We start from the raw sequence: 25585 nt of genomic DNA on the forward strand, positions 1-25585 counted from the left end.
TACTGCCATGTATTTTTCAAAGTACTTTCAATTATATTGTTTATTTGACCCCATTTTTGGCACTTACTTCTCAATGCCAACCTCAAGTATCAGAAGTTCTTTTTCTTAATTTTCTATTTCTAGAAAATCATGTTGTTATTTTATCATGTGATGCTAAAGATGTAACAGAGTAACAAGTGATGTAACAAAGAGTCACAATACTCTTTATTTTTGTCAAAGGAATTAAATATATATACAAGTGTTAGTTCAGTGATTGGTCTCTTTATAAAATGAGTCTTCTGTAAGATTAATAACTTCATTAAAATTCAAAGTAGGAAAATAATTCATGAAAAAGTGTAAAAATTCTGTTATTTTTTCTCTATACAAAAAGTACCATCTGGAGTTATTTTGCAGCCAAAAATATATCAAGAGATAGAACTTTTTTTTTTTTTTTTTAATGGCAAGGGGAGGGAGGAAACTGTAAATCACAAAGAAGCCACCAGGATGAGATAATGCAAAACTGAAATCTGAGAAAAGGGGTCCCAGAGATCACCCTCAAAGTTCACACTCGGCTTGTGTGACCATACAGGACCTGCGACAGGCCACCCTTTATAATGAAACAAGAAACAGTACTCTGGGAATAAAAACAAGAGTTCAACATACTGCCAAAAATAAAAAATAAAATGAAAAGAAATCGATTTCAGAAAGACTATAGTATGAGTCAGAAATCGGGACAGTGTAAGGTAACACAAGAGAGTCACAAATTCTCAGGGTTTAAGGGGACCTTAGGAAGGTCCCTGGTCTAATCCTCCCTCTAACTACCTTTAACTACAGGGAAATCAGTTCACCTCCCTAGTTTCCTCATCCGAAAATTGAGGCAAGTCAGTAAGGCCAGTGGTTCTTAAACTTGGCTGCTCACCAAAAATCACCTAGGAATTTTCAATACACATTCCTGGCTCCAGTGCCTGGAAATTTTATTCAATGGGGATGTGATGTGACCAGAACCTGTAATTTTTTTAAAAAGCCCCTCAGGTGGTTTTGATGTACATGTCTGGAATTTAACTGCAATTTAAATCTTTGTTGAGAACCAAGATCTATATTTGGAACTGAAAGGTTACAGTACTTCAAAATGCAAATTTTCAAGGGCTTGGAGGTAAGTTTCCTATAAAGACCTCCCAAATCCACAAGCAACAGAGGCCCTCCCTCAAGAGTTACCAGGATGGCCTCTTACACAACACAAGGTATTAATGAATCAATGCTTGCTTTCCTATTCTTCTTCTTAGCATTTCTTTTTGGTCTTTCCAATCTTCTGTTTTCCTATTTTTAAACGAAGTTAACATGTCCTATCCAGCTCTCTGAGTTTGAAGAAAGAGAATATAGAAAATCAGGCAAAATAAAAGTGCTGAACACAATTCGAAAAATAGAAAATATGTAACAAAATACATAAAAATCACTGACAACGGGAAAGGAAGGCAGCGTGCCTCCTCTCCAGCAGTCAGAAGCAGAGTGGAAGTAACTGGGGAGAGGTCCTGATCACTCATTCTCCAGGGGGAAGGCAGACAGTGCTATGCAGGTGTCACGTGTCAATACAGATATTTAGATACAACCCCATCAAAAACACTTAGCTGACAGGTGTAACAAAGCGAGGAAATGACACCTGCAACAGGCACTTCAACTTCACCCGGGGTTTACCAGCAGACAATGACAAAATAGGAAAAACTCGGGTGACTCACAGGCCCTATTAAGCCATTGACTCTCCACGCTGGACCACTTGCATCCTTTTGATTCATGCACTGATTCATTCATTTCCACCCGCTCCCTGTGCCCAGGAATACTTGGCATTTCCTTTTGGTGGGGTCAGGGAAAAGCAACAGAAACTGTCCCTGGAGAAATGCTAATGTCCAGTGAAATGCAAGAGAGGCGGCTCCTCATTGAGCCTGGAGGGTACAGACTGGACTGTCGGCCTCAAGACAGCCTGAGAGTTTCTCCGGAGAGGGCAGGTTCTAGAAAGAGGACCTCCCTGAGCAAAGAAAGCATCGTTTAGAAAATCCACATCACTTAACACACTTCATTGACCCCTTTCTCTTTTCCATGACTCTACCCTACTTGGATTTTTATGAGATTACTAGAGGCCCGTTGCACGATGTTCGTGCAAGAACAGGCCTTCCTTCCCTTGGCTTCACTCCCAGCCGCCCGGGAGCCGGCACGTCCCCGCTCCCCGGGCCCCCTGGCCGCCCGGAGCCAGCAAGTCCTCGCTTCTGTCCAGAACACCACTCCAGTAGCTCCCTCCGCCACCCCCCTTCCCCTCATAGCAGGCTTCACACCGCTCTGCGTGCCTGCATATGCAAATTAACCTCCATCTTTGTATGGTTAATTTGCATACCCACTCTGATTGGCTGTGGGCGTAGCGGCGTGATGGTTAATTTGCATGTTTCTCTTTTATTAGGTAAGATGTCTGAGTAAAAATGACTTAGTTTGAGCCCATTCTCATACCTCCTCCCTGCCCAACCCCCTAAGAACCTGGGGGCCCAGTGGAACTTTATTGCACTGAAAATAGGTGCTAGCAGCACCCGGTCTTCTCTCCCACACACTTGAAATGAACCAGGAGAGGCAAAACAACTGAAGCAAGTGTTTCTTCAACAGAAGGGACTGAATCCCCTCTCTCTCCTGGTTTTACCCCAAATACCCATGCTTCAGTTCCATAAAGGACATGCCTCCGCTCTGCAGGAATAAAGCTGAATTCTCTCCTCCAGGCCCTGGACTCCTCCAAGTTCCCGTTGTCCTGCCCTCAGTCTTACCACACCTCCCAGGCTGGCCTGCTTTAAACGGGGCCTTTCAGTAAGAAGGGACACCTAATCCACTGCACCAACTGCTGCAGGCCTCCTGGTGCCAAAGGGCCATTGAGAAAAAGGCTGCTGAAGACACAGGTCACTCAGCACCAGCAGGTCCGGCTGGATGAGCCCTATTCCAAGCCTGTCCTTCCTGTGTCAGACGTCTCAAATGTTCACAGCTCCTGCCGTTTTGTTAACATCCCACAGACAGCCTGAATCGAGGCTGCCCAGCACAGCTTTCTGCCACGTTGGGAATGTTCTCTACCAGCCCTGTCCAAACGGTAGCCACGAACCTTAGGCAGCTACCAAGCGTTTGAAATGTGGCCAGTGTGACCAAGGCACTGAATTTTTAGTTTTCGTGAACTTTTATTTCAATGTAAGTAGCCACGTGGGGTCACAGCTACCCTTACAGACAGCCTAGGCTAGAGCCATCGTTCTGACAGTAGACCAAAGGATAAGGTGCAAACCTGGCTTTGCACTGGAATCACCTGAGGAGCGGTTCAAAGTCCCGGTACCCATTTAATCCCCCCGGATAATTAAATCAAAATGTTGGGAGTGGGATGCAGGCATCCACATTTTCAAAAGCTCCTCAGGTGACGCTAACGTACTGCCAAGACAGAGAATCACTGCTCTAAAATGTAAAAAATTCTACCACTGACAGCCAATCCTCGTCCAACCAGACACTTGCAAACACTCAGCCATGTAAACAATTAGGCCACATATTCCACCCATCGTGCAGGTCAATCCTATGAACACTGGTGACAAACCTCAGGACTTGTTCCTAAAGAGCAAAACCATGTTCAAAGGGAATGGGCCACGAAGGGAAGCAATGAGGAGAGGAGGAGACCGTTCAGAAAGGAAGGAAAAAGGAGGGGGAATGTTCATCAAAGGAACTACCGGCATCCAAAGCCTGGCTAGCATGAGTCTATCCACAAATTATTTTCTGGAAAGCCACCAGTGAACAACAAAATACACCTCCAAAATCTGGTACTCCGAACGAACAGCTCTAATTGGACTCCCCCACCACCCCTTGGCTAATCCACCCACACACTATCTGTGCCTGAGAGTAAGCTCTCAGCACTGCGCATTTTTCTTCAAAGGATCACCTGAAACCTGCGCCTTTACATTGAGTACATTAAACTTTTTAAATGGCAGCAATTACAACACCAGTATTGGTTCCAAACCCATTTGCTTTGGCTCCCTTTTCTCCAGTAAACACAATCCCAGCCTTCACTGGCGGCTATTAGTAATTTCATCAAGTGTATCATTAACCCGGTGAAGCATTTTCTCTGAGACTTGACTTAGCAGAGGCATCACAGCCAGAGTGTACAAAATGCAAACAGACACTCGGGGTTTCCACAGGCCCTAATCTTCCAGTCATCATTTCCCAAAGGCATGCAGTGCCCTTCAGGACGAATGCTGACAGAGTTCCAAGGCTGATGCAAAATATCCACCAGCATTTTCCAGGCCAGTGGTCGGCAAACTCATTAGTCAACAGAATGGCAAACCACGGCTCGCGAGCCGCATGTGGATGGCGAGCCGCAGTTTGCCGACCACTGTTCTAGGCAGTGCTACTGAAAGTCAAAAACAGGAAGAAGAAATTGTAATGGGAAGAGTATCTGAAGGTCACTCTTAATGACAATAAAAGTCGTTCCCTCTACGTTCACAAGGGAAATACAAATGATCCAAAATTAAATTCCCTTTCCCCAGATTATTCATAAAGTAATTCAGTCTCAAAACTGAGAACTCCTCACACTTCAATAAGTCACCTTAACTTGTATGCATGCATATAAGCACACCAATGGACACAAGACACTGGGGGGGGGGAGGGAGATGAGGGCATGCGATAGGGGGTAGGGGAGGCCGGGGGAAGGTCAATGGGGGAAAAAAAAGAGATATACGTACTACTATATGTAATACTTCAAACAATAAAAAAAAAAATAAGTCACCTTAACCAATGGACTCCCCTCCAAAGAGAAGGAGTTGGCTTATCCACCCGTATGCACAGCCAAGAAGTTCTCACAGAACGAATGTAATCCCTGCTGCGGTGGCCAACCAGACTGAATTTCTTTTTACCTTGGCCTTCGTGGATACCCAACAGCAGCTACTCAGTGAAAACTTACCAAATGTCCATTCCAATTAAGGGTAAAAAACATGGGCTTTTAAAACTTAACACAATACTTAATAATAGGAACTAGGCCATACTTTTGTATACAAATCTGAATGTGGGTTATACTGAATAAGGTAAAAAGTCTCTTTAGACTGTATAATGGGTACCAGATAAATACAGAATGCTAAGTTTAATTTCAGATAAGCAATGAATTTTTAGTATACATGTGCCCCAAATATTGCATGAGATATGATTTTACTAAAGAAGATGTGCTATTTATCTGAAATTCAAATTTAACTGGGCATTCTAGTTCCTTTGTTTTTCCTAAATCTGACAACCCTACCTATCACTATGCTGGGAAAACTGAACTGGAGTGAGGCAAAGAGATCTAGTTATGGCACTCCCCACCCATTCAACCATCCCAGCTGTGGGCAAACTATGGCCCGCGGGCCGGATCCGGCCCGTTCGGCTGTTCTATCCGGCCCGCGGAGCCGAAAGAGCGGAGGGTTCTCTTGCTCTCCCCTCCGCTCCTTTACTTTGAATTTATATTAGTTCACACAAACACTCCATCCATGCTTTTGTTCCGGCCCTCTGGTCCACTTTAAGAACCCATTGTGGCCCTCGAGTCAAAAAGTTTGCCCACCCATGAACCATTCCTGTACCTGTAGGTCAACCATAAAAACTATGGTCTCCAATGTGGATACTGATTAGCCACCACCTGACAATCAAGTGCCTCAATGCCCATACTTCCCTGGACCACAGATGCTAATTCTATAACTAGGTGCCAGATACATGCCTAGCTGACAAAGTAAAAGTAAATTTTATTTTCAGGGCCTTTATCTGAGTAAAGGGCTCAGATGAAGCAAGTAATTATGTTTAAGTAGATGCCATGAAAGGAAGCAGTCCTAAGTAACTGTTATTATTCATTCAATAAAATTAAAAGCAAAATTTGCTATGGAGAAATCATATGAAGACAACAGGAAGTAAACAGAATATGTAAGTGGCTATTCTGTGACTTAAGTATCCTAAATATTAATGTGGGTTTTTTTTTTAAATAGCTAACTCTATTGAACAGTTATATGCAAACAACATTCAAACACTTTACATCTTTTCGCCTCAATTCTAATCCCCTAAAAAGTGAGTACTATCACCATGCCCATTTTATAACATGAAGAAACTGAGACACAGAGATTAGGTAGTTTGATAAGCCTGTTTGCCTCAGACCGTCCCAGTTTTTGCCTACTGTCCTGGTACAATTATTTAGAGTGTCCCCTTTCATTCCTATAAATTACCCATTTTGGATGACAAACTATGTAAGTTTCATATGGTCAATTCCCAAAGACTCACAGTTAGTAACTCGCAGAGGCAGGGTTCCATCAGGCAGTGTGGCTGCAGAAACAAAGCCCGACCACTGGAAGATACTCCCTCCCAACGCTTACCTTCCACGGAAGAGGATTCCAAGGGAAGATGGGGTGAACTTTTTAACTTTTCTCTCTCAGGCCACAGATTTCCTACATGGTTAGCAAACCCATGTGGGGTCGGGGCTGGGGGCAGATAAGGGTCATGTTTTTCAGGACTGTCCTTTATCCCCTTTTAAATCACTGGTAATACACAGTACAAAGGATCTGTGAGCAGAGAGAATTCCTCAATCAGCCTATATCCACATCCCTGAGTCTGAAAATTTTTAAACGTATTCTACTTATCAAAGTAATATTTAACCAGATCCTTTTCTATTTTGGAATGACCTTCACCTTCCTTCAGCCTGGCCCAGGCAGCCAGGGCACAGTTGTTTGCTATTTTTATAAAGACAAAGGTGGACATGTGGTATGTGCTGGTTTTTAGTTCCATACTTCTTTCCCTAATTAAAAAAAAAAGTTTTCCTTTTTTTTCTTTTTTTAAAATCTTTGGTAAAACGCCATCTATTTTCCCATTAAATATTAATGTTAGTTGGACAGCATGAAAACAGCTAACAAGAGCATTAACTTGTAGGCTCACTTCTTACACATAATGTTTAAATGCATCACAGTGGTTCAAATAAGCAGAGGTGAGATGCCTCTGGAACGTCAGCACTTTGAAAACGATCACGAGGAGGCTGGCTGTTCTCATATCTCTGCAAAAGGCTCAGAATAACGCTTACTGACTTAACATGGCGATTTCAGCTCTTAACACTGGGTGAGGCTGTGACCGCCCAGCCTCTCTGAGCTTGTCCCCTCCTCTATGCAATGGTTTATGCTAAGATACACAGGCCGCCCCAGCTCTAAAATTTCTAATTCTGTTTCCTCTACAATCTTTCTGACCAGGAGCTGCAGCCTACAATATGAAAACAGTGCTCCATCACAAACCTCCTTGAAGTTGACTTCGGCTCCGGTCCTATTGCAATGACATTGGGGAAAGGGGAGGAATTGGGGGGGGGGGGGGGGCAGAGGGCTGCCAAGTTAATTGATAGATTTAACAATGTTTCCTGTCCCAAAACAGCAACTGCCCTTCCCACCTTTTTCCACTCACAAAGAAAAAAACAAAACAGAAAATGAAAATGAATTCTCAGCTGGGTTTCATGTGATTTCTAATAGAAACTGAATTCATCCCTAGGAAAAAGAACAATAAAAAGCCATAAACTCCGGTCTGGGGAGTTAGTCATTATGAAGTTTTCCTCATGCAGTTATGAAACAGGAGGAGATCCTTCTTCCCTAAAGCTTTATTACATCAAGTTTAAAGCCACATGTAAGTGAAAACTTCCATATTAAGATCTGACACATACACAGGCATCCAATCCCTAGCAACAAATACCATGTTTAAATCCAAAACCTTCTGGTAAAGAAATAACGAATACCTCCTGGCGAAAGTTGTCTCCCTGATTCTTATCAGAGCCCTCATTTCAGTAGTATCAAAACTTCCAGGAAATTTGTAATGGAAAGTCAGAGAGAACAAAAAAAAAAAAAAAATGTTGAAGCCAATAAAACGTTATGTGTGTTTGGGCCATCTGTTCAAACCAATGTAAATCCTTTATAGCCACTAAGATGTGTGGTCATGGTTTGTTTACTCTTTTCAATGGTAAATTTAGGACACAAAAGCAATTCAATGAAGAAAAATCTTATGGACTCAACACAGGTACATGTAACAAATAACGACTAAATTAAAAAAATACTGCCTGCAATTTGATACATAAAAAGGTAGAAACCAAACTCTTCAAATAATCAACTTTCCTAACAAACAAAAAAACTAAGTTTCTCCCCAAAGTATGTAATACTTAGAATACAATTCTAATATTTTTGCTTTGTATAAGAACGGACTACTAGACTAGTGTGTCCCAAAGCATATTCTATGAAACTCCAAGCCTAAGAGAGGCTGTAGGGGAAAAAAGAAAAGAATAAAAGAATTCCAAAATCAGGTAAGTTTGGGAAATACCATACATTACTCTCTCTCCTAGAATGCCTATTACGCTTATAAAGGTTCTGAGGAATCCTTCACTAAAGAAAAAGAAAGACTTTGAGACAAAAACAAAAATCACAATTTCACCACTCTCCCCCCAAAAATTAACATTTGGAAAATTTCCTCCTTATCTCTTTTTCTTTGTATGTTTTTTCTACATGAGATGACACCATTTATATAACCTTGTGCTCTCCTTTTTCCCCCTTAAATTAAAAACCTTGCTATGTTAGGTTATTAGAAGTTTTCAATAATAATAATACTTTATCAATATAGTAATAACTAATAGTTTTGTCAGGCATTAATCACTGTACTTATATTAACTTACTTAATCCTCACAATAACCAAAGGTCTGTATTATGATTGCCCCCATCCTACAGATGAGGAAACTGAGACTTGCTCAAGGTCACAAAGTGAGTCCACGGTGGAGTCGGGATTCAAATCCAGGCAGCCCCTGGGTCAGCAGTCTGAACCACTGCATTGTACTGACTGACTCTAATATTCCTTCCTCGAACTTACCAATGAGGGGCATTTCGATTATTACCTATTTTTTTTCTATCACAATAATGTCACACTAGACATCTTCTGGGCATCTGAAGCACACTGTTTTATCTAAGCCTATTCAGACAGCAAAGATCTTACCATCCCGAGAAGTTCGGTGTATTTTTGGCTAGCTGACAACAGCTGTAGAAACATCTAAGATGGCTAGCATTTCATAAACCAGCTCGTTACTCCACCTACCCCTGGTATGAGCTTCCATCTGGTCCTCACCTGTCCTGTCCATTGCCATCTGCAGCAGATTTCTGTCATGTTTCCATCTGCCTTCTCACTGCACAAAGAGCCAAATAAAACCCTGGGTCTCTTCTGTGCACCTCCCAACACATTTAAGCAAATTCCATCAACTTTTATGTCTGGAATATTTTATTTTATTTTGCATATTTTTTAAAAAAATGTTTTTATTGATTTCTTTTGAGAGAGAGAGGAAAGGAGAGGGAGGGAGGAATAGAAACATCAATGAGAGAGAACCATTGATCAGCTGCCGTCTGTACGCCCCCTACTGGGGATGGAGCCCTCAACCGAGCATGTGTCCTGATGGACTCAAACCAGTGACGTCTTGTGGATGGGATGCACTCAACCAACTGAGCCACACGGGCCAGGCTATGCTGGGAGTGTTTTAAATACTACGCTTACATGTTCCTAGTCTCGTGAGCTTGTGCCAACACAAGTCATACAAAGAGAGATAACATCCACTCTGCATGGGTAACATTAAGATGAATTATTTTTCTAATCCAGACAATACTCCAGAAAAGAGATATTCAGGTATTTTACTGTTGGCCTGCTTATCTTACGATGAATGACTGAACACTCTTACAAGATTAAAGGAATGCATAGTCTAAATTAATAAATAGTCTGTGGTAAAAACTGCCCAAAAGCAAGATCACACAAGCGTATCGGATACCCTATGCTAAGTAAAAAGAAGTAAGCAGAAGTCCTAGCCCATAGTTCACACATCTCCGGAACTCAATATACCATTCTGGTTATCCAAGAGTGTGTTTGAAAAACAGGGAATGTCTACAGGAAGAGAGAGGCAAAAACGTAATTTTAAAAATTCAGAAATCATAGGGTCGATAAAGGTATTTCCCAACATGTCAACAATACCATAGAGAATTAATTTGCCATATAGTAACAGAAAGATCAATATATCTAAAGAAGCCAAGTGTCTCCACGTTTTCTACAAAATATTCTTTAAAATACAAAAAAGTTTTTACATATTACAAAACATGCCTAAAAATAACCTCAACGCTATTGACCAAAAGCCTAATAATTATAACTATAAATATCTGAATAAGGCACTTACGTAGAGCCAGAAATAATGATTCTATTCAAGGGGACACCCTCTGAAATATATGTAAGATAACAAAAGTGAGAAAGCAAAATTCAGAATTATAAATCTGAAGATGCGATATAAGAGAAACAAAGCCCTTTGTTTGGGGGGTACTCTTAAAAAACTATAAAATTACTGCAGTGTCTAAGTCCGAGTTTCTAATGGACTTTGTTGTAGGATAATTAAGATATCTGTTAATATAATCTTTTAAGAAATTCTTAATAGGAACTTGGTTTATATTTAAGCCCCTCAAGATAAAGTTCACTCACTGCTTTCATATTATATATTTAACATCTAAACCCTCTCTGTTCTTATTTTCACTCACTCATCCAAACACTGCATTTTAAAAAAAATCTCACCTTCACAGCACCCAAACTCACAGGTTGTCTAGATTATCCCCACCCAACCCCAACCCCCACGTCACCAGCAGGCTCAAACCCTCCTGAAGACCGCACCCCCTCCCGCTTTGTTTTTACCAACCTGACTTAAAAAACAAATACCCCTATCATTTTACTTTTAATTGCGAGACCACAGTTAAAAAATAAATCAATTACAAGCAAGAATCAAGGACTGCAGACAAAATGCCAGTGAACTTGATACAAAGTCAGAAAGTGCCTTTCTCTCTGCTTCTACTGTTTCAGTGTTCAAACATCAATAATTCATATGAAAAAGACTACCAGACATATAAAACATAGGACTTTTTTTTAAACCTTCAGGGCCCCAACTTTTATTCAGACCACAAAACTACATATTGTGTGGATGGAGTAGGTGGGGCAGGGGAACCTCAACGTTAAGTCTGGAATAATGCATTACTAATGAGTCCAGGTAAAACCACGCAAACAGGAAGGTGCACAGAAGTATTTTCCTACATACAGTCACAAGTTTTTTTTTAAGACTTTTGAAACAACAAGAGAAACAAATTAAAATAAATCTTGCTAAATGCAGGAGGAAAGCAACTATCTCTATTTCTTGGTAATACATTTGAAGGAGCGACGGCTGCTGAAATGACACGTTTCAAGATATTTGGTTAAACTATAGCTATTTTAAGGCTGCATTAGTGCTTGTCACACAGCTTGCTCCCAATCTCTTGGCAGTTCTCCAACACATTCCAGCGTCTTATGCACAGCCTTGCTGGAATCGCATCCCACTTATCGCTAAAGACACACTAAGTAAGATGTTGCCACATTACACAACCAACCTGCCACCTACTCCCACCAGGTCACTTTGCACAATGCCTGGCTTAAAAAAAAAAAAAGAAGTCAAACCAACATCTGTGTGGATGCAGCTTAGTCCAAATGATCCACTCTGGTCCCCCAAACAAGTATCCGAATACTGCTCAAACGGGGAGAGAAACACTGCCTCACTGCCCAAAGAAAGGCTGAGTCCCCAGCCACCAAGGAGGGATAACTGATAGGGAGGGGAAAAGGCGAGATCAAATATTTTTTAAAAAGGGACACCTTGACTAAAGACCCAAACCCTAGTCATGCCCCCACAGCCTACACGTAAAGCAGATTATTAAGCAGGGCACATTTTAAAGGATAATCTTAGTATGTAATGAATCTCATTACCTCTGTGAAAAGAACAATTTAACATAGCAATACATCCTCCTCTAAGCCAATATTCTCTCTAATTGTTAATATTTGGCAAAAAAAAAATACCTCTTTAAAAACAAACTGGAATGGTTAACCACATGCTGCTACATTCCATTCTTGCTAAAAAAAATATATTTAATTAGCACATTTGATCCTCATGCTCTGCACAGCTGCCCAACATTCCAGTGAATTCCAGCGATAAGCGAGCTATCCATATACTCTTTACATTAAATACCTACTTTAAAAGTTGAGAAGACTAAGAGCAGTTCTCAAGTATGACCCACTAAAGATATAATTTAGTTCATGTGAACAAGCTTTCTGTAACAAGGGTGTAGTCCAACGGAAATACACAGTATAAATAAGAATAAAATATTCAAGCAAACGCACACCAACAACATAATTCTGCAGAGCTGGAAATGTATATGTAACACATTCAACTGACAGACAAGAGTAGGCTTCCTCGGGAACAGGACAATAAATTACCCTGCTCTCTAATTAAAATATCACCCTTTATGAATCAAAGGAGTTTTTTTAGAACTAAGATGAAAGCTTGTGTTAATGTTAGGGACACAAACTTCAAAAGAAAAATAAGCCTTTCAAAGTGACAAATCACCCTTAGTATCAGGAAAAGTCAGAAATTCCTTCAGCCGTGAATGTGGATTTAAAGACAAGCAAACAAAACTCACCTACCTTTAAAACAGACTAGAACACGAGGTGCGCGCTGGTTTCTTTCCTGCTCAAATGGCACGGAGGTCCGTGCTCCAGGGCTGTGGTGGCCCTCCACCCCGCCCCAGAAGATAAGGTGGGTGTTTAAGGACAGCTGGCAGCACAGAGTTGTCAACCTCCCTGTGAGAAGGACCAGGCCTCGCTCAGAGAAGTCACCCGACAGATACCTCTGACCACTGCTCACCTCCTAAAATAGCGACAGGTGTGCTCATCCAGCCAGAGGTCCTGATAAGGCCTCATTCCAGGCCCCGGCTCTCCCCTAACCTGGGGTACTGTCCCAGCTGGGTGCCTCCCCAAGGGCTGGCCCCAACCCTTGCCTGGAGGTCAAGTTCAGACAGCCCAGGCACATTAACCATCAAGAATTTCCCTTGAATGCTTTAAACAATAAAGAATTTAAATTAAAAAAAAAAAACAAAAACAAAAACAAACAGTAAAAAGAATTTCCCTTGATGCCCAGCTGGTGTGGCTCAGTTGGTTGTGAGCATCGACCCATGAACCAGGAGACAGAGGTTCAATTCCCCATCACCGCACGTGTAAGAAGCAACCAATGAATGCATAAATAAGTGGAACAAAATAATCAAAGTTTCTTTCTCTCTCCCTCTCTCTCTCACCAATAAAGAAAAAACATATTTTTTCAAAGAAGAGAATTTCCCTTGATGGATTTGATTCCCACCGGGTTGTGAGTTTCTGAAGAGCCCTTATTTGGAGAGAGGAAGTCTACTAGTGTAGCTGAGCTCTATCACCCAACCTTGCTCCATCCATCACCCAGCCCAGCTCAGATCTCCCCTCTGAACGGTGAGAGGAGCTACCACGGGTCGTCAATATTTAAGCCTGGAAGAATGTGATTTGCCACTTTTGTTCAGGGCCCACCACCCCAAACAAGACTTACAACAACTACAATGTACCTCCTCATAAAAACTGCTGAAAGGTTTTCTTTCTCTTCCAGCAAAAGAGTGTTTCTCCTCTCTTCCCACTCCCTCTTTCCCTCAGCACATGAAGAAACCACACCTTCCGTAGGAAGAGACCAAATACTAGAATTAAGGCATCAAAGAAATGCCAGTGAGTCACCTCCATCCATCTGATGTCCCAGGGCTTAAGGAATTGGCTTGCATAATCAAATATGTATACTGCTTTTTCTCCTCGGAACAGACCAAAGATAGAACTGTAAAGACTTTAGCTAACATAAAGTTGAGCTCTGGTGTATGCTTTCAATCATTTTAACCAAACCCGGCGCACTAAAATGTATTACATTTAAAACCAAGATTATAATAACCACGTCCATTCTATTTTCGACGTGATATGGAATAGCTGTTTCAAAGACTCTAAAATCTGAAGACAAAAGTAAAATCAAATGTTGTCCGGAGCATACAAAGATGTCTCTCAAGAGAATTAAGGCAACTCTGATGGGAATTCATTTCAAAACAAAACAGAAAGCACACATCATCTAATGAGAACTTAATTTTGGTATTTTTCCACTGTAAAGGTTTTTGGTGTGTTTTTTTTCCCCAAAGAAGAGAAGTATCTATAATAAGCAAATTTTGGATTCTTCATTATTTTTCTTTAATAATCCCACCACTAAAAATAGCTAGAGCAACAGACAGTATTTATTCCATAGCTTTAAATATGATCAGTAATGAGATTTTTATAACTTGCCATGCTACATGTATAAACTAGAAAAGTGATAAACATCAAGTGATTTCTTCAGCTGTCAAAACTTCACATCTTCAGCTTAAGATTTGAAAATTGACCATTATTTGTGAGATGCAAATTTGTGCCAAGGGAAACAATTCAAAGGATAAACACCAAAATGTTAACTGTAAGTTTATAGGGTCACTGTATTCACCTAGTGATTTTAATCTTCTTCTTTGTGTTCATTTTATTTTCCATATGATCTATTATATATATTTATTATTTTGGTAATAAAAAGAAAATATTCCCAGGCCAGCGTGGCTCGGTGGTTGAGCGTTGAGTTATGAACCAGGAGGTCATGGTTCCATTTCCGGTCAGGGAATATGCCCAGGTTGCGGACTCGATCCTCAGTAGGGACGGGCAGGCTGGCAAGTACAGCAACTGAGGCAGCCAATCAATGATTCTCTCTCATCATTGATGTTTCTATTTCTCTCTCGCTCTCTCTTCCTCTCTGAATTCAATAAAAATATTTTTTAAAAGAAAATATTACTTGAAAAAATTTAAAGTTTTCTTATGATTTATGCTAATTTATACCTTTATGAAAGTATATATTCTTCAGAAACCTTTCAGAGCAAAACTATACACTCTGTATATATTAGCAGATGACTAAAAACTCAGGGACTCTAAAAGGGCAAAGAAGATATTTTAACTTTTAAGACTGTTGTTCTCACACACAAAAAAAAAAGCACTCCTATGCTCCAAGTTAAAAAACACAATGGGAAATATTTAACCACAGGACAAAATACTAGTAAATAAGCATTGTTTTAGGGAAGATTCTAGGTTTTCCCTCCCCCATAAATAAATGAAATAAAAGCACCCTACCCCCAAGACCCTAAACCCTAATAAGAACATGAATTTTCCTACCCCAAAGACACTGTACAGTCGGTGAAGTTAGTTTTGGCCTTGAGGCAAACACAGTAGGACAAAAATCACCCCTGAAACAGCCACCCAAGAGTGCAGGAAACAACAAGAACTCCACCTAGAGCCAAGGGCAGGAGCCCAAGGCTGAGTTCAGGGAGGATGTTTTGGAGAGGCTCCCCTGGGGCCCAGCTCCGACATCTTTTCCCACACTCCATGGAAGAACCATTTCGGGCAAGGCCCTAATGAAATGCACGCTGAAATGAGAAATGGAAAACCCTTTTAACATTTCAGGGTTCTTTACACCTTCCGTGTTAATACTGCTTTACAGAAAGTTATGGCAGAAAAAAACTTGAACAGCAGAAGGTGTCTGTAGCTGATAAACCATTTTACCTCATTTTCTTAGCCAGCTAAAAGAAGGTTGCTGTTCAGCATTTCCAAAAATTTGGAAAATATGGAGAGATTAGAACTTTCCCACAATTCCATCACCCAGCAAAAAACCTCTGTTAAGGTAGTGACCTTGCCAAGCACGGACATATTTAATTGCACAAATTAAACATTGAATATACTATGTACTTTAAAAGAATAATTTCAATTATATTTATATGTCACTAGAGGCCCGGTGCACGAAATTCGTGCACTCAGGGGGAGGTCCCTCAGGCCGGCCTGCACACTCTCACAGTCTAGGAGTCCTCGGGGGATGTCCGACTGCCAAAGAGGCGGGAGAGGCTCCCACCACTGTTGCTGTGCTTGCCAGCCGTGAGCCCGGCTTCTGGCTGAGCAGCGCTCCCCCTGTGGGAGCACACTGACTACTGGGGGGGCAGCTCCTGCATTGAGTGTCTGCCCCCTGGTGGTCAGTGTGTGTCATAGCGACCGGTCGTTCTGCCTTTCGGTCGATTTGCATATTAGCCTTTTATTATATAGGATTCCAAACTTCACCCTGGTTCATCTGTTGAGTAAAATCCTGTAATTATGTTCTGATACAGATTTTACTGCCCACCTAATGGCTTCAAGTTTGTTAAAGATCAGAATGAGCAGGGAACTCTAGATTCCAAAGCAGAGATGCGAGATTGTTCTGAGAAGCATTCAGGTGTTTACTCTTACCGTTTAAGAGTTTACTAAGAATGGAATTATGACACCTATGAACAAGGATCAATTTTAAAGCAATTTTATAACTGTCACATTTTACTTTCATATCTCAAAGCACACTTAACACTGAAACCCTCGTCAATTCACCATGTAAAGTTCATGGCAGAAAACACACAACATTCATGGAAGTAAATTAGTTAATTTTTATAAGCCACATTTTATAAAGTGCCAATACCCTTGGGACTTGGATCATAAAAACATCTTCTCCTAAATATTTCCTCCACCAGCAAAGAACATGATTCATTCCTGAGATTCATCTTTAAAATATTATCTCTATAATATCCCCACTTGAAGAGCCTTAAAACTGCCCTCCCTTTACACTGAAAATTAATCTATTTCCCTCACACAATAACACACACACACACCTATCTCACCAATGTGATAGAGATAGATAAGAGAATAGATATGCATCATATGTTTACATAAATATATATAACATTACCTAAGAATTTCCTTTCACATAAAAAAGCAAGGATATCATTAAAATTCCTTTTATCCATTCTAAACCTACAATATTCCCAAATGCTGAAAACCATTAACTGGAAGTAATCTAAATCTGGAGTCATTTTTATTTTAAAATTTTTCACTTGGAATTTTATCTACATTTCCAATCAATTCTAATGATGGTTAAAATGGTTACAAAATTAGCTGCAGCAGCAGTCTCAGCTCCCACAAGTGAGAGCAAGCATGTCACAGAATTCCACTGCTCTCTCCACACAAGTGTGCGGTTTGGAAATATGTACTCAAGTCCTGGGCTTCCCCACTTTTTAAGCTGTCCCAAGGTGAGTGTAGAGAGTCAAGTTAGCATTCCATTACATCTGAAGGCTCTATTTCTCTCTCCAACCTACACCCTTAAGATGCTGACTTACTCATTCTCCCACTGCTTTTAGGTCAATACAGAGGACAGATAAGACAATCATTTGGAATTTTAAAGTGTTCCTTAACGATGATCTACAATTTGCCAGATTTGCTTTTTTTCTTTCCTTTTTAAAAATTAAAATAAACTGTTGATTGCTTTTTTTTATTATAAAAAACTAGAGGCCCAGTGCACGAATTCGTGCATGGGTGGGGTCCGGCCAGCCCGGCCCCAGTTGGGGCAGATTGGGGCCGGGCCTGTTGGGAGGAGGAGATGGCGGGAGGTTGGCCGGCCAGCTTGCCCCAATCAGGGCCAGACCGGCTGGAGGGAGGGGCCACGGGCGATTGGCCAGCCAGCCCCACCCCCAAATGGAATAGGGGGGCCCATCAGGGGCCAGTGGCCTGGGTGAGGGGCCATGGGTTGTTGGCCAGCTGGCCCCGCCCCCAATTGGTGTGTGTGGAGCTGATCAGGGGTGGGGCCAGCCTGGGGGAGGAGCTGTGGGAGGTTGGCCTACGGGCCCCACCCCGGATCAGGCCAGTTCGCTGGCTCTGGTGGGCGTCATAGCAACTGATTGTTCTGGTTGCTATGGAGTTTCGGTCACTGGCTTTTTATATATATAGACAGTCCTCATGGAAGTCTATGATATTATTTACTATACTCTTCCCTGTGTGTGAAATATTTCAAAACTTAAAATGAGAAACATTAGGTCATCGGAATTTCCTTTCACACAAGAGAGGAAATCACCATCAACCCATCATCCAAAGCAAACTATTAACATTTTAATGTATTTCTGTCCAGTCGTTATTTAATACAACAAAACTGGAGTTCCACGGTATTATACAACTTTGTATACAGATTATTTCCACTGATAGTATATTGTTAGTATTTTCCCATTTTAGTATTATTCTTCCAAACCATTATTTTAAGCACTGCATTGAATTCCATCCTGCACCTCTGTTTCAATTTATTTGATTATGCCCCCATTTGCTTTTCCACCGGTACTATTGCTAAGAAAATCCTGGTTTAAAATCCCCTGTCATTGTTTTTAATTCTCCCTTTAGGTTATACAGCTACAAGTGTGATTTCAGTCCAAAAGGTATAAACATTTCAGGTTTCTGTTATGTATATTCTGTTTTCAAAATGAGTTTGTATTAATCCAAATATTCTCCCAACAGGTGCTGCAGAGCTCCTATCTCATAGCTTCCCAGAGAATATTACCTACCTACTAATTTAAGTGGAAAAACAATAATCTAATTAATTTGTGTTTCACATTACTGGTGAGTTGGAACAATTTAATATACTTATTAGTTTCCTTGATTTGTTCCTTTATAAACTACCTGTGATTTCTTCTTTTATAAACTATTTGTTCCTAGTCTTTTTCCCACATACTAGGAATTTTACTGTTTTCTTATTTGTTAAAAATAAATATTATTCAGGTTTGCTTTTCATATTTTTGTATTTTGACAAGATACATAGGAGCAAGTTTAATATAGACAGAACGTAGCATTATATTTATTTGATGGATGTGTATGTATTTACTTACTGGAATGTATCTTTTCTGAACAAACCAAATTGTTTATTTGAAAGAAAGCATAAAATTGAGACAAAGCAAAAATTCCACATTGAATGGTAATTAAAATGTACTGTGATTGGCACTGGATTATCTCACTTAACTTTAATAAAATCCTTTCTGATAGGTACTGCCATTATCACCATTTTACTGATGAAGATACTGAGGCATTGCAGAGAAGTCAAGGCAGTTTAGCCAAGGTCACTTAGCCAGTGCCTGGAGTGACCAGGCTGTGCAACTCCCACTCAGAGCCACTGGGTCCCGTCCATTCACCCTCCATATAGTTGGCCCAGGGGTGGGCCTTCACAACCCTTCTCCCGTCTCTCTCCTCCTCTTCCTTCCCATGGCCACCACCATTACTTGCTCCCTTAACGTCTGGACTGCCCAATCACTTGTTTTCTGTCTCCTTGCTTCTAGTTTCTTCCTATCCCACTGCATTTTTTATTTTTTTTAGAAAAGCAAGCAAGAATTTATTGACAGCAGCAAAAACACCCTTAGGACAGTGAAACAAGAAAGGGCATAGAAGAAGCAATGGGAGAACCTAGGCTGGGCTGCTGTGGCTCACTGGGAAGTCAAAGAGGGCCTTGGAGATAGGTTCCGGGGTTTAGTTCGCCCTGGATGAGCTGCTGCTGCCCACTGCTCCTCGGCTGCAAGTCCCCTGGGGTCCCTTAGAGTTCGTGCCTGTGGGGAAAGGAGAAGGGGAAGGGGAATGGCATGGGCGTGCTCCCTGGAGGGAGAGCACCTGTCCCACTGTATTGTGAACATGGCTGAAGTGTTGTGTTACTGGAATATCTTATCATCACAACGTTTTAGAAGTTACAGGATCTTAAAACCTAAGTGCCAAATCTGGTCAATTGGTAGTTACTGCCTACAACACTGTGTTTGCACTGAGAATGTTACTGAGACTCTATCTCAGCTCTGCAGAAAAAGAGTACCATGATTCTTTTCCAAGTCCAACAGGGACAGAGGGAGTGGTGCCCTTCGGCCATGTTTTAACACTACTAGAATTCCATCTCAGATTTTCATTTTATAAATTTAGATCTGAGACCAGGACAGTGAATGGCTTGCCGAAGTCACACATCTGGTCAGTAAAAGGTCTTTTATCATCTGTGTACATATATGTAGATTAAAAAGTCCTTAAATTCAGGAATTAATTCTTACTCAACTTTAAGTCAGCCCACACCATCATCACCTTAAGCCACTTCAAGCCCTAGCAAGAGAAGGTATCCAATAGTTATTTACTGAATTTATACATATATAATCTTAAGAGTAGCAGCAAAGGGAGAACATTAGTATAAATGCTTCTTGGTAAACAGAACTGTAATTGCACTACTTTCAAGAGCAGGAACCTGAACTGACAAAGGAATTTCAGTAAGTGGAGATATATATAGATATATATGTATATATGTATATATATGTATATATATATATGTATATGTATATATATTCATTCCATTGGTAATACAGCCTTTAAAAAAATAAAAGAATGTGCTGTTTAATAACTCTTTTTATATAAAAATGTTAAGATAGTTTTTGCAAAGCGTATCAAAAGGGGTCAGTGGCTCATACAGCTTAGGCAGTCTGAAGAGAAAGTAATGGAAAGGTTATCAGCTGAACACCTACCATATGCCCTCTGTACACTGCTGTCTCACAACTACATGAATATTATTATTTCAGTTTTACTGATGAGAAAATTATGGTTCTGAGTAGTTATGGTCGTGTGACCAGTATACAATAGCATTAGGATTTGAGCCCAGATTTGTTTGACTCCAAAATTCAGGCTCTTTCTAAACTAAGGAAAATTTTTCTTGTAATATCAAAATCATACTCACAAACCTTAAAGGATAAAAACTGATTATGATTTAGTGAATCACAAAAAACCAAACACAGGGTTTCTTCAAAAGAAAATAAAAACACAAACTGGAAGGTAATTTTTGCAACACATATAATCCATAAAAGATTAACAAGCAATCTACATAAAGAACTACAAATCACTAAGGAAAAAATTCTGAAAGACAAACAGGTAAAAAAAAAGACTGAATAGGGACTTCACAAAAGAAGGAACCCAAGTGGCCGATAATAAAAATAGGCACTGAACCTCAATAATCAGGGAAATTGCAATTAAAAGCACAATGAGATAACTTCACAAATGGACATTTTCAAGTTTGGTAAATGATGGCCTGGAGAGATTGTGGAGCAACAGTAACACTAAACCCTGCTAGTGGGAATATAATTGGTATACAGCAGTCACTTTGGCATTATCTAGTAAGGCTGATAATGCACATATGAGCCAGCAAATTTCATTCCAGAGAGAGAGAATTTGTGTGTGTGTGTGTGTGTGTGTGTCTATCTCCACATAGGTACTAAGAGACAAATAGAAGAATCATTCATAGCAGCCCTTTCTATAACAGCAAAATATTGGAATTAAGCCAAATGGCCATCTATAGTAGAAGGAATAAATAAGTCATCGTGGAATACTATACAGCAGTGAAAATGAATAAACCACTACAACAAAATGAATGAATATCAGGAATATAATGCTAATCTAAAAGTGTTAAGTCACAGAAAAATAAATAAAGCATAAGTTCATTTATAGAAAATTCAAAACATGCCCTAGCCGGTTTGGCTCACTGGATAGAGCGTTGTTGGCCTGCCAGACTGAAGGGTTCCCGGGTTTGATTCCAGTCAAGGGCACATGCCCAGGCTGTGGGCTTGATTCCCAGTAGGGGGCATGCAGGAGGCAGCTGATCAATGATTCTCTCTCATCACTGATGTTTTTTTTTCTCTCTCTCCCCCTCTCCCTTCCTCTATGAAATCAATAAAAAATAAAGTTCAAAACATACAAAATTAAGAATTTTAGAGAGGATAACCTATAAAAAAGAGTAAGGATTCCTCTCTGTAAAAAATCAATAAAATATATTTAAATAAATAAATAAAAATAAAAACAACTTGGGAAGAAAAAAAAAAGAGTAAGGAAATGAGAAGCACCAAATTGAGGACAGTGGTTGCTTCAGATGGGAAGACAGAAGGGCACTTAGGGGACTCTGACTATATAATATGGTTCTTCTTCAAGTAGGTAGTGGCTGCCTGAGTACCCACTGGTTTGTGAATCTGCAATGTATTTTTTATGAGCATTATTTTGTATGTACAGATTACTTAATAAAAAATAACTTTAAGAAAAGAAGGAGCCAGAAGGACAGGATACTGAAGGAGAAACAGCTGGTGAGAACAAGCTGCCAGAGGGGAGCAGGAGGAGCAGAGGGGACCCTGGGCTTCCTGGACTCCAGCTCTGATGTCTCAAAAACAATGCCTTCTTAGGGGAGGGGTGGGGGGCAGGATGGGGGAACTGGTTGTTTATCAACTTTAGAAAGAAGCCCCTAACACTGAGTAATCTAAAAAACTATAATTAATAGGACTATGCCACCGAAACATTGAATAACTTTATAATATTTTCCTGTATTAAGTAATTTACAGTGAATGCATCACTTTCTTCAACATCACTTAGTGATACAAGGGGAGAAAGGTGTTGATATTTGAGCAAAAGAAAAGACAAAAGTAAGATATAAGAAGGAACTTTTTGATATAGAAGTCCCTTAGATGAAGAAGTGCAGTAGTTTCTCAATTTATCGGGCATACAAATCACTTAGGGGTCTTGTTAAAATGCAAATTATAATTGGATAGGTCTGGATTGGGGTCTGTAAGAATCTGATTTATAACAAACTCCCAAGAGATCCTGATGTTTTCACTCCACAAACCTCATTATTATAGCAAGGGACATTAGGAAAATGCCTAATTGGGATAGTTTAATTTTACTCACCAAAATAAAGAGACTAATGATGTTATTCCTACATTATATGAACTTGGATTACAGACACTGTTATCAGAAGAATCAAGAGTACTAAACTAGGTGTACTCTAGTTTTGTAAAGAAATTGTGCTTTGAGAAACAGCGAAGTCTGAAAATTTATAAGACACATCCATGAGATGTTTTACTCACCTCCACAGACCTCCAGAAGTAACTTTTCCAGAGGAAGTATTGGCCTTTTCCTTAGGAAGAATGGTTTACATTCCCAATAGTCTCGCAGGAAGAAACCAAGACTACCATAAGGAAATCCACAGAACATTAATTAAAGCCCAATTATAAAGCTGATGTTGGTCAGTGCCCCACATAATTAAAGGAACATCACATCGCCGCATGTAAAAAAATATATGTTGGGCTTTAAAATTCTCTCTACAAATATACTCTTTACAATGAAAAGTTTATTTCAACAAAAACCACATCAAATAATTTCCACTCATCATGTCTATGTTTGTTTAGTAGTAGTAAAATCCTTCCATTTCAAAACAGTACTTCCACATGTAAAGTCATACTTTCATACAGCAAGACAAAATAACCACGCCAACAAACTCTTCCAAAGAAACTCTGTCAATGCCAAGTCTGCGAAGGATGTGTCCCAAGCAGAGAGCGAGGCTCCTACCTCATCTTAGGTGTTAATACTCTCGCCCAAGAGATCCTCTTCACTCTTCACAGAAAGCCCGCACACAACAGGAGGTGACCAACTTTCTTCACGTCCCCAATACTTTTCATTCTCTCAGATGAAGGTTTTGGTCAGTCCAGAAATGACAACGTTACAAAGAGCTTAACCTAACCGAATTCTGCACCTGGTGTTTAAGTCAGAACAGCTAAACCTCCTGTGACATCAACACAGGATATTTTCTTACAACGTAATAAATCCAAAATGTCTGGATAATCCATGGAAACGACACTCCCAAACATCTTTATACAACACTGTGTTATACCACCAGCAAAACAAGAAAGCCCAAGTCCAAAAAGTGCTGTATTTTAATGGCTCTCTTTTAAGAGAAACTCGAAATAATAAACATAAACCACACAATCTGCATTCAGTTCTACTTTGTAGAGCTACCAAGAAGTCAAATGCCACCGACTTGGATTCAATAGAGATTTAAAAAATAAAAGTAGACACGCCCTTGCTTTGAAACATTGACCTTCCCTCCCGGATAGCACACTGAAATTCCCTTTCTCACCTATATGGGTGTCATTTGAAATGTATCCCATTTGCCATCTCACACTAAATAAGTGAATTGTAGAAGTGGCATTGAGAAGGGACGTTCCCTATGTACCAGCCCATACTAAATAAATGAGAACACTGGCAACCATCTCCTTCTGACCAGATACTGGCCTCAGAGGCCTTGGTGGTCTGCCCTTCTCAACCCTCCCGCCCCCAGCCACATCTGCAAAAAAATGTATACAAAAAATACATATAAACAAACATAAATGAAGCCATTTACCATCATAATCCCATTAATCATGACTAATCTAAATCTATAAAAGTCTGAATATCAATTCACCACCAACCACGGCATTCATTTACCTAATCATCCTTAATAAAACATTCAAATATGTACTTGATTTACAGAAAAAGCAAATGATGAAAGCAAAACAAATACAGGTTAATCAGTAACTACCCATCAAAAAAATGTAAGTTCCTTTTAAACCAAGCTATTCAACTACTGAATATATTTAGACATGTCTCAGGGACATAAAAACTAAAATAGATGTATCGTTTCATTTCAAAAATTGGTTTCCTGTAAGAAAAATTTATATTCTTAGTATTGTGACCAAAGACACAGAGGTACTGTAACGTCATAGCTATGAAGATCCAATAAACACCAACTTTTCATATATTAAGAAATCGATGGATAGTTGGGTTGTGGTTACAAATTATGGGTGATCCACAGAAAGACGCTGCGACTCCCGCCCAATACTGACTGCACCACTGCCTCCGCACAACACTGGTCCGCGTCCTCCCTCCAGCCCCTCCCTACGGCTCAGGTCCCAGGGTTGGAGATCAGATTCCCGTCCGCAACTGCAGGCAAGCTCCCTCTGCCCGCATTAGCGCTGCAGGGCGCCCCTTCATCCGAGCACAGGCAGGGAGGGAGGAGGGCACCCCAAAGAAAAGAGCCTCCCCTTTAAGGTAGGTGACCTGGTCCTCCTGTCCCCACATACAGCTGAAGCAGCATGACAGGGTAGAAGCAGCTCTGAGCCTCGGCCAAGGGCAGCCCCGGACCTGGGTGGGGCCGGGCGGGGGCTGCAGGCGCCGAGTGGCCGTGCCAAGCCCCGCCAGTGAGAACCCCGAGAGGCTGCGATACTGCTGCATTGTGCTGCATCACGGTGAGGGCACCGGGAGCCATCCATCTTGCCAAAATAGCATATCCCGCGGAAATAAACCCACTGAATCCATCTTTCTCCTCGCCGAAGCACCCTCACACTCTCTCTCTCACTATCTTGCCTGGTTTTTGACTAGAAGAATAATGGACACGGTTTGTGTATCGATCCCGACAACACTCCCCCTCTCCATCTGGAAGGCAGGCACTTGGCATCTTTCCTATCACAAAACAAAGGGAAGGCTCCCCCAAAAAGAGGATCGCGGGCGCGGAGGGGTGACGGCGAGAGGAGCGTCCAGTCCACCACCCCAAAGGCAGGCCCGGAGGGTCCCCGCGCTGGTACAAACCTGTTGAAGACAGGGTGGCAGAAGCTGAAGGGCGGGCGCAGCGGCGGCTCCGCGCCCGCAGGCGGCTCACGCCCAGCCCTGGGAGAGTGGGGACCAAGGGAGGGCGGGGGACTGGGGGCGGGCGCGGAGGGGAGAGAGGGCGCGAGGACGAGCTGTGTGGGGGGTGCCGGGGCGCCGCCTCGGGTTCAGCTGCAGCGCGGCGCAGCCCAAACCACGCCTGGCCGCATCCCCCGTACCGTTAGGCTCAGAGCCCGGCCCTGTCAACGCCGCCCCCGCTCCCACCAGCAGGACTAGAAGGAGGGCACCCGAAAATATACCCTCGCCGCTGCCCACTCCGCACCCACCCCCGCGCCAGGGGCCGCTGCGCCCGGCTGGAAGGACG

General features: G+C 41.2%; 1 protein-coding gene across 2 annotated transcripts in view; it reads right to left on the reverse strand.

The window, feature by feature from the left end:
- The window catches only part of SPTBN1 (spectrin beta, non-erythrocytic 1), a 188859-nt gene that overhangs the window by 162663 nt on the left and 611 nt on the right, over positions 1 to 25585 (reverse strand). The window contains exon 1 of one of the 2 annotated variants that reach the window (XM_080682856.1): positions 25204 to 25299. The exons of the other annotated variant lie outside the window; for it this stretch is intronic. The gene's annotated coding sequence lies outside the window, so the exon portion shown is untranslated. Of the gene's footprint in view, positions 1 to 25203; positions 25300 to 25585 lie in introns of those variants that run through there. 2 annotated transcript variants of the gene reach the window in all.

The sequence above is a fragment of the Plecotus auritus genome (genome assembly GCF_963455305.1).
Source record: "Plecotus auritus genome assembly, chromosome: 8".
NCBI lineage: Eukaryota > Metazoa > Chordata > Mammalia > Chiroptera > Vespertilionidae > Plecotus > Plecotus auritus.